General features: G+C 38.3%; 1 protein-coding gene and 1 pseudogene across 2 annotated transcripts in view; one reads left to right on the top strand and one right to left on the bottom strand.

Moving 5' to 3' along the window:
* Positions 1 to 18,299, top strand: part of PPFIA2 (PTPRF interacting protein alpha 2) — a 737,051-nt gene that overhangs the window by 30,931 nt on the left and 687,821 nt on the right. The gene's annotated exons all lie outside the window — the stretch shown is intronic.
* Positions 2,904 to 3,818, bottom strand: LOC138166308 (small ribosomal subunit protein uS5 pseudogene; annotated as a pseudogene).

Here is an 18,299-nt window from a genome sequence, read left to right on the forward strand (position 1 = left end):
TGTGTGTGTGTGTGTGTGTGTGTGTGTGTGTGTGTGTGTGTGTGTGTATGTGTGATAGAGAGACAGACAGACAGACATAGAAGGGGGAAGAACATATGAATGGAGAGAGTAATCAGAGGGAGACAGGGGAATAGAAAAAAAGAGAGTGGGGAAGAGAGAAAAAGAGGGGGCAGAGTTACAGAGATGGGAAAATGAGTTAGAAAGAGGTGGGGAGAGAGAGGAAAGGGAAAGAGATGGAGGGAGAAATGGAGGAAAGGAGAGAGAGGGAAAGAGAAAGATAGGAAAGAGATTTAAAGGAAGGGAGAGAGGGAGAGTGTATGAGAAATGTAGGTAGTGAGAGAGATATGAAGAGAGGGAGAGAAATACAGAGAAAAGAAAGGTAGAAGGGAAGATGGAGACTTAGAGGAGAGAAGAGGAAAAAAGTAAAACAAAATGACAAATGAGTGCCTGCATCGTTAAAAGAAGTTCTTTCTAACCAAACCAAAGTCCTCAGTGAAGACTGATGAAGTTCTCCCCGATCTTTCCAGTTAGAAATTTTTTTTTCTTTCTTGGAACCCTGAAAAACATTTTGTACCTTACTTAATCCTACTCTTTTCTGCTGCATAATAAAGATATATTTACAGGAGGCAGCATGGTTTAATGTAAAGAGGACAGGAAATGGAGGTATTAAAGATTTGGGTTTATATCCCATCTTAGGCATTTATTGCCTGTATGAGAATGAAGAAGTCACTCAACCTTCCTGGCCCTCAGTTTCCTTGGTTGTAAAATGGGTTTTATACCAGTAATATCTGTCTCACAAAGTTGTTTTGGATCCAAATGAGAAACCATGGGGAAAGCAGTAGTAAATATATGTGAGCTAGTATTTATTGTTATTTCTCAATTTAGTGATTTTGTTGATGTGAATATATCCCAAACTAAAATGTTGTTCAGAATATCTCTATATTCTAGTAGACAATCTTCATACTTGGTCATAGCCAAAAACAATTATCTGGTTGCCAGGTTTCTGCTTATGAGATTTCCTGCAGGAGACTGGAATATAGTCTGTTCCTGAGCGCAATAGAAAATTTTAAGTCTTTCTAAGCTTGGCCTTATCAGAACTTGTCTTCTGTTAGTAAAGCCTTCAGAATCCTTATGTATTACAGTAGTTATTTAGTACATGATAAAACAATGATGCACAATGAAGTCCTTTATAGGACTCTTATGAAGGAGAATTTGTTATAGTGGAAAGAGACTGGCGGTAGCATGTCTGCTACTCATGAGGAATGTGATTGTGTGCCAAATTATTTAATCTCTCATGGTCCCAGTTTACTCATCTAACAAAGTGAGGGAGCTGAAATAATGGATTTGTAAGTCTAGCTCAAATTTATGATTAACTAGCATTTAAATAATGCCTACCCATGTGCCAGGAATTGTGCCTAGCGCTTTACACAAATTACCTTATCTTATTCTCATAACAGCCCTGAGAAAGCAGGTTCTATTTTTATTTGCATTTTACAATTGGAGATGCTGAACTCAGGGTCACATAGCAAGTAGGTGTCTGAGGATGGATTTGAATTCAGGTCTTCCTGATTATAGGGTCAGCACTATATTCGCTGCACCACCTAGCTGTCATAATGATGCATATTTTTTATAGGTAAGGAGCTTCTATAAATACTATGGGTCTGGTTTGGTTAAAAACAAATATGCAGAAGATCACTGAGTCTTGAGAGTTAGTTTGGTGAAGTAGACAATGTACTGAACTTGGGCTTACAGGATATCAGTTCAAATACCAACTCTACCAAAAGTCATGTAATCTCTCTAGAGTACAGCTTCCTCATCTATAAAATGGGAATGATAGTATCTTTAGTGCTGACAAGATTGTTGAAACAACCAAATAAAATAATATAATTAAACCACTTTTGTAACCTGAAAACATTATATAAATGTTAGCTATTATCATTATTGTTATCCCCTAGAAAATTTCCGTATGCACTTTTTCTTAAAAGTAAATTTAATCAAACTGGAATGCCTGGCTGCTTTGAAATGAACTCAGGTTTTAGTTGCATGAAAGATGGGAAACTTCGAAAGGTGATATTTTGCTTTTTGCTTCATTCTTTCCTGTCTTTGGAACAAGTTTCATTTTTCAATATTCTTTTAATGTAAATTATTATCAAGGTTATATAATTTCAATGGAAGCAGTCATATCAAGATTTATCTCTAACCTGAGGTTCTTCACTAAGATTTATAGAGAATTTTTAAGATATATGAGCATAGATTAATTATTTTTTGTTGCTTAGTTAGATTTGACAAACCCCTTTAAAAAAAATGACAGTGGAAATGATCTCTGCTTTCTCTGAACCATGGCAATCAGATTTCTTCTTTTTAAAAGAAATCCAAAGAGTTCAGGCTTTCAGAAGTGAAAATCTCCTTAAAATGCATTGAGTTGTTTTAAAAAAATGGACTTTGAGAATATTCAATCTCCCCACTGACTTTAGCACTCTTAATTTAGTAGGCACTCAAATGTTTGATCATTCAACAAATTCTATTAAAGCATCAAACTGCGTGTTAGGCTCTACGAGAGAAAAAGAGAAATGAGATGCTGCTGTCTTCATTTTTAAAACCTAGTACTTATAATGTCATAGAGATGAAAAATTAGTTATCAGTTTACTTTACAAACTAGAGATATAATCATGTGAATTAACTTTTAAAATTCAAGATCAATAAACCAATAAACATCATGATTTTTTTTTAGAGATGTTGGAATATTTTGGGGGGGGAGGGTGATCTTTTGATTTGCTCTTTGTAATGTTATGGTTAACAAATGGCTGTGTGTTATGTGAGACTTTCTCTGGATGGCAGGCCATATTATGCTATACACAAGCATAGGAATTGCCTCCTTTAGGAATGTGTTTTCCCCCATAAAATTTTTTTTTTTTTGTCTTAGCAGGCAAAGTTCAATTTATTTGTTTATAAAAAACCATCTATGTGGTTGCCACAGCAGCTGCCTGGGTCCTCTGGACAGATACTCGAGTGTGAGTCTTCACAAGATGGTCGGTGAATTCCTGATAAGGAGACTTAGTGAACACAGTCTCCTTCCACAGGTCTGGGGTTAGATAGCTGTATGTTTTGGAGATGGCATCAAAGGTAGCTTTAGCGAAATTGCCCAGAGTGGCAGTACAGCCTCTCGCAGAAGTGTAGCAGTCATCAATTCCAGCCATCATCAGCAGCTTTTTAGGCACAGGAGCTGAGACAATGCCAGTACCTCTAGGGGCGGGGATCAGGCGCACCAGAACCGACCCACATCACCCAGTGACCTTGCAGGGTACTGTGTGAGGCTTGCCAATCTTGTTCCCCCAGTAGTCACGTCTCACAGGAACGATGGACAGCTTGGCCAGAATGATAGCACCTCGAATAGCTGTGAACACTTCCTTGGAGCACTTGACACCCAGACCAACATGGCCATTGTAGTCACCAATGGCCACAAAAGCCTTGAACCTGGTACGTTGTCCAGCTCTAGTTGTTTCTGAACAGGCATGATCTTCAGAAACTCATCTTTCAATGAAGATCCCAGGAAGAAATCTATGATTTCAGACTCCTTGATAGGAAGGGAGAAAAGATAGATCTCTTCCAAAGACTTGATCTTCATGTCCTTGACTAGCCGGCCCAGCTTAGTAACAGGAACCCACTCTTTGTCTTCCGCCTTTCCTCTTCGGCCCCGCAGCCACGGCCCCGGCCTCGACCACGGCCTCGGCCTCAACCTCGGCCCCCACTGCCGAAGCCACCGTGGAAGCCGCCCTGGGGCCTCCCGCACCTCCTGCAGCACCGGTGTAGTCCGCCATTTGGTGTTCACTAGAAGTAGAACCCATAAAATTTTAAGGAGAACCTCTAGTTTCCTAAGAAATTAAATCTCAAGTTGTGGAGCTTGGAATAGGTTCCACGAGCATCAGCAATGATTCCTATTGACTCTAGCTTTTGTCGATCTTGCACAAATGTTCAGATATTTTTTGTTTCCTGTTATTAGAAACCAGTATTCATAGCTTCTAAAGAAGTTGACCTCTCTCAAAGAAGAGTTTTTGAATACAGACACTATGTTTTGCTATGGGTCATTTTGATGGCTCTTCTTCAATTGAAGCCATCATTCAAAAAGACCTGAAGGTAGAATGGGACTGTGCCATCTAAACTAGTTCATACAGTCCTTGTCTATGATCTTTTTAAGGCTTTACAAAACTTACCCTATGTAAATGTTGATCTGGTGTAGTTAAGAATGAAAGTAGTTTTGGCAACAACTGGGTTTCTTTGCAAATTATAGTTTGTGGTAATTTGATGACAGACTGAAGAATAAATCCACATAAATCATCAGTATTTTTATGGAATAATATAAAAATGGAGGAAAGAATGCACAAGTCTCATTCAAATTCAAAACAGCAAAAAAATACATTCAATATCTGAAATTTAACTTACCAAGACATGATTCAAGCATTATCTAAAGTTGCAAGGTGCTCCTCCTAAAAAGTAAAGTCAACAATCATTTATTCAGGGACTTCTGTGTGTTTGGCCCTTTGTTAAGTGATAGGACTCACAGAAAAGCAAAAATAGGCTATTCATGTCTGGGACTTGTCAACATAATGAATAAAAAATGACCATACTACTAAAATTAATTTGTAGATTTAATGTAAAACCCAATAAATTACCAGAGTTACTTATAGAACTATAATATAATTCAGTTAATTTGGAGGAAAGGAAGATATAGAACCTCAAGAGAAATAATGGGAAAAGTAGCAAGAAAGAAGGATGGAGTAGCATTATGAAATCTCAAAGGAAGTCATAATGCAGCAATAAATACTATTTAATTTGAAAAAAAAATTGAAAAATTTGGGAAAAAACACATCAATGGAACAGGGTAGATAAGACCCAAAAGTGATCAATCATGAGTCAAGTGCTAATTCCACCCATCTAAGAACCCTCTTCCTGCTACCCCTCACCCCTTCTCTCTGTGTGTATGTGTGTGTATATGTTATATATACACACATGTTTGTCACATCACACACACACATATATAATGTTACATTGTATATATGAATGTGTGGATGTATATAACACATATTTTTAATTTAAAGAAGGTACCTCTCACATCTATGCATGTCCTCATACCAACTGTCCTCAGATATCCTAACCACTCAGTTCCTCAATCTACTCATATCACACAACTTAATAATCAACCACACATATCACAAAAATGTTCATATTCTTGATTTTGCCATCACTCACAAGATCCTACTAGGATATATTGGCTTTCTACATCTCTTGCCTTTCCTTACCAACCTGATTCTTTATTTCTACCATGACCTCTGATCTCTAACCCCCTCAGTTCTCTCCCCTGCATTCACCAAACTTTCTTGCCCCATCTTGACCCTTTGTTGAACCAGTTCAGCTCTATACTGTCACCCTCTCAATTTCCTAACTCCCATATCATTTCACTGATTGCTCCCTGCCAAGTCTCAATCTTGGATCATTTCTGCCATCAGATAACAATTTAAATTGGTTCCACTTCAAATTTGTTATGTGACATCAACTGAGGACTTAATGTTGCTATATCTTCCTTTTCAACTCCTTATCCCACTCTTCACAGTAACTCTTTTAAACCTCTTTTATCCCTCTTCAAAGCTTCCCCTTCCTTGCCTCTATCAGATGAGACCCTTGCTTGATATTTTATAGAAAAATTGAAGCCATTATCATGAATTCCCTCTTCTCCCACCTTTTTTATCTCATTTCACATGTATGCCTTCTGCAATTATCTCTTTCTTTACTCATCTCTCACCTGATGAGGAGGTCTTGCTTTTACCTAGATTAATCTCTCTACATGCTCAAGTGATCCGGTTCTTTCCTATTTCCTCTCTCAGATGGACGCTTCTGTCATCCCTACTCTATCACTTCTGTTTATGTTTTCCCTCTCTTTTCTCTAGATTTTTGGAATAGTAGTCTCTTCTGGTTCTCCTGCCTAGCTAACTGCTTCTACTCAGTTTCTTTTCTGGATCCTCATTCAAATCTTGCTCACTGCCCATAAGTATCCCATAGGACTCTGACCAGGGACCTCCTCTCTTCTCCCTTTATATATTTCATTTGGTGATCTCATCAGCTCTCATGGATTTAAGTATCCTCTCTATGCTAATGATTCTCAAATCTTCCTATTTTGCCCTCACCTGAGATCTTACATCTCCAATTGTCTTTAAATATCTTAAAGGAGATGTCTGGTAGATAGCTTAAACTCAATATATTCAAAACTGAACCTCACAATCTTTCCTCTAAATCCTCCCTACTCCTCCTTTCCCTGTTCTGTTGAGGACAACATCATCCTCCCCTTTTCTCAGGCTCACAACTTAGAGGTCATCCTGAACTCTTCAATATTTCTTACTCCTGATATATCCAAGCTACTTCCCAAGCCTACCAGTCCTACCTTTTAGCGCCTCTTAGATACCCCCTTCTGTCCTTTAACATTGTTACCACTCTGATGGCAAACCCTCATCACTTCACACCTGCTGGGCTCTGCCTACTTCAAGTCTCTCCCCTCTCTACTTCATCTCCCATTCAGCCATTAAAATCATTTCTCTCAAGTGCAAGTTTGACCATGTCACCCTCCTACTCAAATCCAATGGCTCTATATTACATCTAGGATCAAACACAAAATCTTCTGTTTGACCTTTAAAGATTTTCCTAAATGGGCCCCCCTCCTACCTTTCTAGTCTTTTGAAATTCTGCTCCCCATCACTTACTCTTTGACACAGTAATGTGGTTTCTTTGTGGTTCTATGAACGAGACACTCCATTTCTTGATGCTGAGCATTGTTTTGAACTGTTCCCCATGCCTACAATGTTATACCTTCTCATCTCTGCTTACTGCCTTCCCTGGCTTCCTTGAAGTTCATACTAAAATACTATCTTTTTCTCAACCCCTCTTAATTTTAGCACCTTTTTCTATTAATTATTTCTTGTATTAATTGTATTCCTATATCTAGGATGTATATATACATGTTTATTTATTGTCTCCCCCATTAGATTGTGAGGTCCAGTTTTTGTCCCCCCCCCACTTTATGTATCCCCAGGTCTTAGCACAATGCCCAGAACATAGCAGGTGCTTAATAAATGCTTATTGACTAACTTAACTTTTCTTAATAGAAGAGACATGTAATTTGGTATACGTGGCTATGTTATTTAGTCTTGTCTCTTGATTATTCTTTCTTTTGAATAGTCCTTGATCACAATAAATGGGTATGCCACCAGGGACGTTTGTGGGGAATTGTCTGTAGTATAGAATATGGATGTTAATAAAACTTTTATATTTAAATTAAGAGGGAGAGGCCCTGTGGTGTGGTGAATTAAGTCTGCCTGAGTCAAGAAAACCTGGCTTCATATCCCTCCTCTGACACATACTGGCTTTCTTACCCAACTTCTCAGTTCCCTGACAGTGCTCAGAGACTCTAAGGAGCATCCAACATTCTCTTTTGAATTGGTTGAAGGAGTTTCTTTATTTGAGAGTCCCCTGTGCCAATTAAGTCAGGTTATCTTTTTAAAAATATGTATATCTGTGTGTATATATGCATATGTATATATGTACATATATATATTTGTGCATGTGGGTATACACTTGGTTATAGGCATGCATATTTAGGCATGTATGTGTTTATTAATGTGGCTGTTTACATGCATGTGTTTATAAGTGTGCATGTGTTGTGTGCCTATACATGCGTGTATATATGTGTGTGTATATATATACATAAGCATAAGTAACAAAATATGGTAGATATCAATGAGAAATCTTGACTTAAGTGGGTACAGCAAGGGAAGTGAAATTGAAAGTCTTATATAATGATGTATATCAGACATCTAAGATAAACTTATTTAAAATAGACTTTTCAGCTTTATGTTTTCAGTTTAAGTTCATTCTATAAACCAGAAAATGAAGTTATCAAATATCTCCTTTGTTAGAGGTGTTATGCTAGGTTGGGAATCCTGTCAATAGGACACATGTGGGATGAGATATAGAATTGTGGGCATCAATTTTCAGGACGTTGATGAGCTGAGAAGGATAGCCAGTATAGTGAAATATGTACCTTGCCTCTTATGCCTTTTGAAGAATAGTTGGAGGAACTGGTGATCTTTAGTTCAAAGAAGAGAATATGCAGGGGGCATTGGTTTTTACTCTGAAGTGAGATTAGATTTGTTCCTTTTAGCTCTCAAGGGCAAAAATGAGAGTAATGGCCATGTATTACCTATTGTGTATATGTTTGGATATATAGAAATTTTTTATTACCTAATTAGACTTGACATAAATAAAGAATGGTTAAAATTAGAACTATCCAAAAGTGGAATGGGGCATCTCCACATATGGGTTATGGCACATGGTAAAGGGAATTCTTGCTCAGGAATAAGGGGAATTGGATGACTGATGAGTTTTCTTTCAAATATGAAATTCTCTCATTTCCTGGTTATGAATACTCTTGAAAATGCATGTGTATGTTTGTATTGCATATATCAATAGCAGTGTTGTTTTTTTCTTTGAGATAGGGGCTGTTTCATTGGTTTCCTTTTTTCTATTATGCTCCTGACAGTGTCTTGTATAGAGTAGATTAATCAATTTTTATTAATTTAAACTGGCAAAATTATATGCAGTGTGGTATGCATGGATATGTGGTACCTATGGCTGTTTCTAGTCATACAGCTGGAAAGTACTGCTGTGCCTGTATTAATTTAACCATATGTATAATTGTGGCAGGGTTGTAATAATAATGATAATGATAACTAGAATTTACATAATGTTTTAAGGTTTGCAAACATTTTATGAATATTAGCTCATCTTATTCACCAAAAACCCAGGGCAATTAGTGCATTGTTAACCCCATCTCACAGATGAGGAAACTGAGGCAGACAGAAGTTTAAGACTGGCCCATGGCCACACAGCTAGTTATAAAAAGTAGGTAAAGGTTTGTCTTTGTTTTTTTAACATAAACCTTCCTGGGTACCATCGTATTCCCTCCTCTGCCTGTATTTCAAAGCTGTTTGAAATTTATCTAAAATAATTTGTAAAGTTAGCATTTTCAGTTTTTTGTTTTATGAAGATTGTATTATAGTGTCACAATGTCTTTAGGGGAAAGGGAAAATACTTTGAATGAGGTGTGTTCAATCAAAAACTAAATATTTATTAAAAACCTTCTTTGTACAAGGCACTGTGCCATGTGCCTGGGATACAATGCCAAAAAAGCAAACTGTGTCCTGAAGGTGCAGTAAGAGACTTAGGCAGGCAGTTCTGAATTCTAATTCAATACTCTGTACTTTAGTGACCTCACTTAGACAGCTGTGTTGGAGAAGGAATGCGGAAAAAGAAGAGATAGGAGACAGGCCAATTAGGAAGCTAGTAGAAGGGAGTGGTGATGAGGCACTGGATTTAGGGTATTAGGTGTGTGAGTAAAAACAAGGGGATCAATTTGAGAGATATGGAATAGAATTGGGGAGACACTTATAAAAAATTTAAAATTCATTCCTATATGCATACATGTGTATGTATGTATACCGCATATACACATGTTATTTGTCCTTCATTTTCAAAGAGGACCAATAACATCAGGAAGGTGATAAGTGAATTGGATTTAAGTGAGGTAGGGCTATGTGCAAAGTCACCAGCTTCACTCTCCATTCTGGAACCATGCAGGTCCCCTGGCAAAATAAAGGTCAGGAGTATGGGAGATGGCCCTGGACGCATTGGGAGACCCTGGCCTTTTAAAGCTGAAGTTTTTCCCAGGTGTCAGTTTGTTTGAGGCAGTATCTCTTCAGTGATTAAGGCTAGGTAAGAAAAGAGGCAAAAAAATGGCCTCTTTTAGCTACTAAAAAACAAACAAACAAACAAACAATTTAGGGAAGACCCTCAGGATTTCTGGCCAAAACAGAAACAATTGCTTATTTGCATTCACTCTGAGCCAACAAAAGTGAAACAATGACCAACTGAGGCTTGGGTTGGGGCCGATTTTTTGCCACCCAGTGAGAGCCAAAGTGATTTGGGTTTAAAGCATAATCAAGTAGCTCCATTTGAACCCCAGTGGGTTTTATGAAATCCTGGTTACCAAGAGCTCTGTTTCCAGGCATTATATTCCTTTACGTCGGAACACTCACATGGAAGTATGTGATTCCACTTGGGGAGGAAGAGACGAATTGAGTGAATGTAGGTTATTTTAAAATGATAATAGTAATAAGCTAGTATTTATATAGTTCTTCATAATTTCCAAATACTTTACATGTACTATTCAGTTGATTCTTATAATAACCCCAGGAGGTAGGTACTATTATTATTCCCATTTTACAGATAAGGAAACTGAAGCAGATTAAGTGACTTGCATTGGATCACAGATAGTAAGTGTCCGAGTCCAGATTTGAATTAGAACCATTCTGACTCCAGTCCCAGAGCTCTATCTATAGTGCCACATAGCAAATTCAACTATTGGTCTTTATGTTTGGATAGGGCTTGTAGAGATAGGATCACAGATTTAGAACTGGGAGGGACTTCCAGGACCATCTAGTTCAACTACTATAATCTATTTTGCATCTGAGGAAACTGAGGCCTAGGGAGTTGAAATGAGTCTCCCAGGGTCACACAGCTAGTTAAGTGTTTGTGCCAGGATTTGACTGAACTTTGGAGCACTGTATCTACTATGCCCACAATGACTGTTGATACCGTTTTGTAATCTTTTGAAGAGCTGTAGGTTAGTTTTGTTGCATTAGAACACAAATTTCCAAATATGATCTTGGCTCTTGAAAGGAGACAAATGGTGGTTGAAACATTGCTACCAACTTTAAGGAAAAAATAGTTAACAGACAAGGCTGCTATCACTCTTAACCTGTGTTTTAGTTAACATATCTTTCACAGTGTTACCACTATTATTTATGATGCTTCTTCCTGAACAGAGAGACCAGATTAGATGCCTCTTGTCAATTTGTGCACTTATATCAGACTTTATATAAAAGGAAACATTCTAAGTTTTTCTTGATAAAAGTTTAGGGGAAAATGATATCACTTTCCCTCTTTATCCCCACCACTTCCTCTGGCTTGTCCCTACTCTATGGTGTTTATATGGTGACTGTTTAATTACTACTTGATAATTCTAGCAAAAAAAATCATTCTTGCCTCTTTCTCTTTTTCAAGAGGAGATCTTGATTTTGCAATTTCTCCACACGATGCCTATTTGGAGCATACACCTAACCTGGTTTCCTTGCTTCTATTTTGTTTTTGAAAATGTTCAAGCCCTTTTCAACAATGTTAGATCTAATTTGTCCCTGTTGTAAATTTTGAAATGGATCTCATAATTCAGTTTTATTCCCAAGCTGACATAGTTTAGTGAGGGGATAAAAGGTGGTGATAGCTTATCTAGGCATTGAAAGTGTTGGGAATGAAATCACAGTACTTGACCTCATTTATCTTGAAAAGTTTATTGAGGAACATAGAAATATATGGATAAGGGATAGAGACTGGAACTGCAATTTCATTGGTATAGAGGACTGCTAAGTGGAGAAATAAAGCAAAAAGATCCTTCTACCAATAGAAGCTGGAACCCTTGATGCATCTGCTTGTGGAGAGTTATTTAACTGCTTGCAAGGAAGACTAGCAGCTCCATGTCAGGGCTCACCAAGACCTTTTCAGAGCTGTTCATCCACCTTTGCTATCCATCAGGCACCCAATTCTTACCAGCTGTACAAGCACAGCAGATATACCCCCAGTAAACCATTTTGGCAGATAAGTTGAGGGTAGCAGCCAAGCCTCAAAAGCATTGGTTAGTTAGCAGGGTGTCTACACCAAGCATATGAACACTTCCACCAGTAAAATGGTTGAAAAGAACAATTTGTTCTAATGGCTACAAAGGCAGCTGAAGCAGGTGACCTTTTGAAGCACTTGGAGCTTGGTTAGACATAGAAAACACCAAGGTTATCCACTGCATCCCAGGCCATCCCCAGTCATCTTGACGTTTTTCTTTCCATTGGACTTTGTGACTCTGAAAAAGTAAAGTTGATGACTTTGTGCAACTCTGCCTCACTTAAATCCAATCCGTTCAAAAGTCAATATATCACCCTGTGATGTCATTGGTCCTTTTCAAAACAGAGGACAAGCAAAAACAGTTGCTTGGGAGCACTTAGAGGCTGACTTATCTAAGGTCACATAGTCATTATATATCACAGATGGGATGTGATTCTAATTCTGGTTTCAAGGCCAGCTCATTCTCCACCATGGTGCCCTGCTTCTTTGCACATAGAAAATACAGTATGTTTTCATTAAGATTAGATATCAGTTATTTTAAGGAAGATGTGAGTTTATGTAATAGATGGTATTAAAATGGAACTCTGATGGTTATAAAGTCCTTTGCATGTATTTATTTGTTCTTCACAGCAATTAAATAGGCTCCTTTACAAACAGGATAGAGAAAGGAACAGTAAGAGGAAGAAGAGATACCCTTTTTATTACCCCCTTCAACCCTAGCAATGTGGACAAGGCCAGCTCTAGACCACACCTTTCTCTTCCCATTGAGTATCTCAGGATATGTGACTTTCCATTGGTCCAGCCCTCTACTTGATCTTTCCTTTAGGAGGTCAAAGCTTCACTGAGAACTCTCTACTTTTAAGGCACCTGATTCTGACTCACCAATCACATTGGGTGTATGGTTCCAAGTGGTGTGTTTTTTCCCGTCTTTGTCACTTAATAACTTGTGAGAATTATTAACAAATATCACACCATAAAAGTTCTGAGTTGACTTGGGGGAAAAGAAAAACCTAACATTTTAGAAAAATTTTAACCTCTGACCAGTTTAGTTTTGTGTATATTGAGATAGGCACTGGCATTTTCCATTATATTCACCCTCCCCCTGTACAAAATTAATTAATAGATATGAGTCACAGATTCCTTAAAATTGATCATAGTTTATGAGAAATAATATTATAATAATTTAGAGAATAAATCAGAAATAGCATGGAGAAAGCAAATATCATATGGGAAGCATTGGCCAGCTGTAGACATTGGGAAAGGGATTAAACCTTTAATGCTTTCTTGGTCATCCCAAGGAGTAATCACCATCGCCAGCAGCAGCTAATTTTAGCCCTCACAGATTTAATAACCATGTGACCCTGAGCAAGTCACTTAACCTTTGCCTGCCTCAGTTTTCCAACCTGTAAAATAGAGATAATAGCACTCCCCAAGTTTGCAGTGGGGGTAAAATATTTGTAAAACACATTGTAACTGTTAAAGTAATGATTTAAATATTTGTAGTCAGCATCATTATTAATATAGGTACATAAATACATATATATATATATGTATAATGTCTATACTTACCTGTGCATATGGGGACTCCTCTCAATTGAATGCAAATTCCTTGAGAGTGGATACTGTTTCATTTTTGCTTTTGTATCATTGATGCTGAGCATTAATAGATAATGGAAGGGGAGAAAGAGAAAGGAATAAGCATTTGTATTATGCTTACTATATACCAGATGGGCATCTAGGTGGCGCAGTAGAAGGAGTGCCAAGCTGAAGTCAGGAAGACCTGAATTCAGATCCAACCTCAGACAATTACTAGCTGTGTGACCCCTGGGCAAGTACTAATCCTGTTTGCCTCAATTTGCTCATCTGTTAAAAGGAGCTGAAGAAGGAAATGGCAAACCACTCCAGTGCCTTTTGCTGAGAAAACCCCAAATGGGGTCATGACTGCAATGACTGAATAACTTTGTCAAGTGTTTTACAATATTCTCATTTAATCTTCACAGCCCTTCAAGGTAGGTGCTGTTATTATCCTCTTTTTACAGTTGAAGAAACAGAGGTTAACTGGCTTGCCCAGAGTCACACATCTAGTAATATTATTTAATAATAATGATGATGAAATGAACATTTCTGTTGCATCTGCTGTGTCCTGGACACTGTGCTAAGCACTCTACAAATTCTCATTTGATCCTCCTAACAACCCTGAGAGAGAGGTGGTTTTATTATTCCCATTTTACAGATGAGGAAACTTGAGGAACTCAGAGGTTATTAGACTTGCCCAGGGTCACACGGATAGGAAGCTCCTGAGGCTGAATTTCCATATGGTTCTTCCTGATGCCAGACCCTGCACCATATCCAACGCCCCACCAGCTGCTTATTGATGAGTAACCTATCATTTTTCAAAGAGTTTTCAAACCTTTCTAGTAGCTCTGGATGCATCAGAAGGATTTTGCTCACTTTCATGACCCTTGGAAGGTTCAGCCTGACTTTTACAATCCGAAGAGCTAAAGCCCAGATCAGGGTTCCATAACTGCCCTTGTCAATTGTACTATGTGACTTAGCATTTTTTTTCCCTGGTCTTGCATGGCTCACTGTTTTCCTGTTTAAGTTTCTTAAGAAAAAAGTCCATAACTTCTTTCTCCCTTCTTTCTTTTTTCTGGCTCTGGATCCTCTGTAGTAGGTAATCGTAGTGTAATAGCACCTCAGCTAAAATTGTTAGTTTCTAAACTGAAGTGAGTACTTAGAGCTGAGGTGTCCGACATACCACCTGCTGGCTACAGGTGGCCCACAGCACTCCCCAGGGCAACCCAAACCAGATGGAAATATAAGTGGGAAATACTTAAAAAATAAATAAAACTGAAATAGAGCAAAAAATAATGTTTTATTTTAAAAGTAAGTCAATACATGGCCACAATGATACTTATGTGCAGATTCATGGTTCCTGTTTCTATTTGGGTCTGACATCACTTGCTTTGAAATGAAGTAAAACAGAAGTAGAGTGAAGAATAGAACCCAAAGTTCTTGATTTCTAGTCTATTATTTATAATAATAAGGGTGACTAGGTGGTACCATAATGCATAGAATACAGGGCCTGGAGTAAGAAAGACGTATCTTTCTGAGGTCAAATCTAGTCTTAGAAACTTACTAGGTGTGTGACTCTGGATGAATCACTTCACCATGTTTGCCTCAGTTTCCACATCTGTACAAAAAAGGAGATGACAACTCACTCTAGTACCTTTGACAAGAAAATCCTAAATGGAGTCACAGAGTTGGATATGACTGAAACAGTTCAACAACAACAAAATTTATAGTAGTACTAATAATAAACCATTTCTACCCTATATAAAGATTTAGCAGAAGTAGAACTTCCGAGTGGTTCCGGCTTCCACCTTCCCCAGTCAATGCAGAAAGCAGACTCTGAACAAACTTTGTAACTGCAGAACCCACAAAATGACAAAGAGAAGCTAACCTCTCACTGAGAACAGCCCGGCAGGCCAGCAGGAATTGGCCAGCACAGCGCTCTGGGAGCCAACCCAGCCCCGGGTGAGCCAGAGGTTTTAGCCCCTGGGTGGATCTGATCAGTCTCCAGCTGAGGGACTCCAGATCAGCAGCATCTGTGGCCATTTCCAGAATTATCAACACATAGATACAAAGGACAAAGTGAGAGGTCAGTGCAGTCTGGACTTTGGGACCCAGTAAGTGGCAGTGCACCGACTTTTGCCCCTGAGGCGAGAAGCCACTGAGATATCCAGCACAGCCATCCAGTGCTGCGTGGCAACTTCAGCTCCTCACCTGCAGAGTGTAGGGGGACCAAGCGACCAGTCAAAGGGGTAATCACTTCTTTTAACTGCTTGGATCTAGATTGCAGTCTAGGGTGGAGGACCTAGGGTGTGTGTCTAGCTTGCCAGAGTGTGTGGAGACCTCAGAGAGGGCGCCCATCTAATACCCCCAGCAGCTGAGAAAACCCCAGTGTTTGGGACAAAAGCTCCCCTATCTGGTGGCAGAGTCCTACTATGGCAAAAAGCCCAGGGGTCAAGTGACTGAGGGACGACATGACCAGGCAAAGGAAACAAAGCAGAAAGAAGATTCCAACATTAGACTCCTATTTGGGGGACAAAAAGGAGCAAAGCATAGAACAGGAGGAAGACAGTGAAGTCAGAACTCCTGCACCAAAAGCTTAAAAGGAAAATATGAGCTGGTTACAGGCCATAGAGAACCTTAAGAAGAAGATAAGGTAAGTGGAGGAAAAATTGGGAAGAGAAATGAGAACGATGGAAGAAAATTATGAAATGAGAGTCAATAGCCTGACTGAGGACAATCACACCTTAAAAACTAGACTAACTCAAATGGCAAAAAAGGTTCAAAAAGGCAATGAGGGAATAATGCCTTAAAAAGCCGAATTTTCCAGATGGAAAAAGAATCTCAAAAGCTCACTGAGGAGAATCATTGCTTCAGAATGAGATTGGAGCAAATGGAAGCTAATGACTTTATGAGAAATCAAGATGCTGTTAAACAGATACAAAAAATGAAAGAATAGAAGGCAATGTGAAATATCTCATGGGAAAAACTACTGACCTGGAAAGTAGATCCAGGAGAGATACTGTAAAAATTATTGGACTACCTGAAAGCCATGATCAAAGTAAGAACCTAGAAATCATCCTCCAGGAAGTTCTCAAAGAAAACTGTCCTGATATTTTAGAACCAGAGGGCAAAATAGAGGTTGAAAGAATCCACCGATCACCTCCTGAAAACGATCCCCAAAAGAAAACTCCTAGGAATATTATAGCCAGGTTGCAGAATTCCCAGATTAAGGAGAGAATATTACAAGGAGCCATGTAGAAACAATTTGAATATTGTAGAAACATAATCAGGATAACCCAGGATCTGGAAGCTTCTACAATGAAGGATTGAAGGGTTTGGAATATGGTATTCCGGAGGTCAAAGGAGCTAGGATTAAAACCAAGAATCACATACCCAGCAAAACCGAGTATCATGTTTCAGGGGAAAATATGGTCATTCAGTGGAATATAGGACTTTCAAGCATTCTTGATGAAAAAACCAGAGTTGAATAGAAAATTTGACATTTCTGATACAAGAAGCAAGAGAAGCATGAGAAGGTAAACAGGGAAAAGAAATAATAAGGAATTTATCAAAATTGAACTATTGACATTCCTACATGGAAAAACAATAATTGTAACTGATGAAACTTTTCTCAGTATGAAAATAGTTGAAGGAATAGAAATATATATATATATGTATATATATACATATACATATATATAAGGGTATATGGTCATATGAATACATATGTGAATGTGTGTATATATGTTTATAGGTATATATAAATAGAGGGTACAAGTTCAATTTAATAGGAAGGGATGATACTTAAGGGGTGAAATTAAGAGGTGAGAGAGGAATATAATTAGAGGAGATGGGGAGAGACAGAATGGGGTAAACTATCTCATATAGAAGAGGCAAGGGAAAATGGTTATAATGGAGGGGAAGAATAGGAAGGCAAAAGGGAATGGGTCAACCTTATTCTCATTGAATTTGGCTTGGGGAGGTAATTAAATACACATTAAATAGGGTATCTCACCCTCCAGGAGAGTAGGGGGGAAGGGGATGAAAGGGGGGATGATGGAAGGGAGGGCAGGCTTGGTGGAAGGACGTTGGAAGCACCTACTTTTGAAAAGGGACGGGATCAAAGTAGAGAACACAACAAGAGGGAGGTGGGATAGGAGGGAGGGAAATACATTCAGTCTTTTAAAAAAAAAATATATATATATACTTTGTTATTGTTTTGCAATCACTACACATGTACAACATGTACTGAACTGCTTATCTTCCCAGTTAGGGTGGGTGAAAAGGGAGGAAGGGAATGAATCTGGAATTCAAAGTTTTAAATTCAAATGTTTAAAAATATATATATATATATATACAAAATATTAATACTATTTTACATGTTATTGGGAAATAAGATATACAGGCACTGGCGCATAGAGATCCACCATGCCCTACTGGAGAAGACGAAAATGGTATGGGAGAAAATATCGGAGAGAGCAGATTGGAGGAGGGGATATCCTGTGGGACTGCTATTTTGGGGTGGTGGGTAGGGGAAAAACGGGGAGAAAATTTGTAACTCAAAATCTGGTGGAAATGAATGATGTAAATCAGAAGTTAATAAAGCATTTGAAAAATGGAAAAAAAAATTTAGCAACAAACAATCAGAGATTTAGTGCTAGGTAGAACCTCAGAAAAGAACTCATTACATTTTTACAGATGAAGAAACTGAGGGCTTTGGAATCTGAGTGACGTGCAGAATAACACATTTGGTAAAATTTTCTGAGATGCTTTCCTCAAAAACAACTATTTGGAGTGGTTGGTACAAGTATTATTTCCATTCAACTGATGATAAAAATAAAACTCCAAGAAGCTTATTTACTTCTCCTGGATCACACAACTACATATATATGTGAAATGGAGCGAGAATTCGAGTCTTCTGGCTCCAGGGCTTGCCACTTTGTCATAGAATG

The sequence above is a fragment of the Petaurus breviceps genome, unplaced genomic scaffold (genome assembly GCF_028583685.1).
Source record: "Petaurus breviceps papuanus isolate PSGF00001 unplaced genomic scaffold, PetGlider_PUasm1.0 221, whole genome shotgun sequence".
Classification (NCBI taxonomy): domain Eukaryota; kingdom Metazoa; phylum Chordata; class Mammalia; order Diprotodontia; family Petauridae; genus Petaurus; species Petaurus breviceps.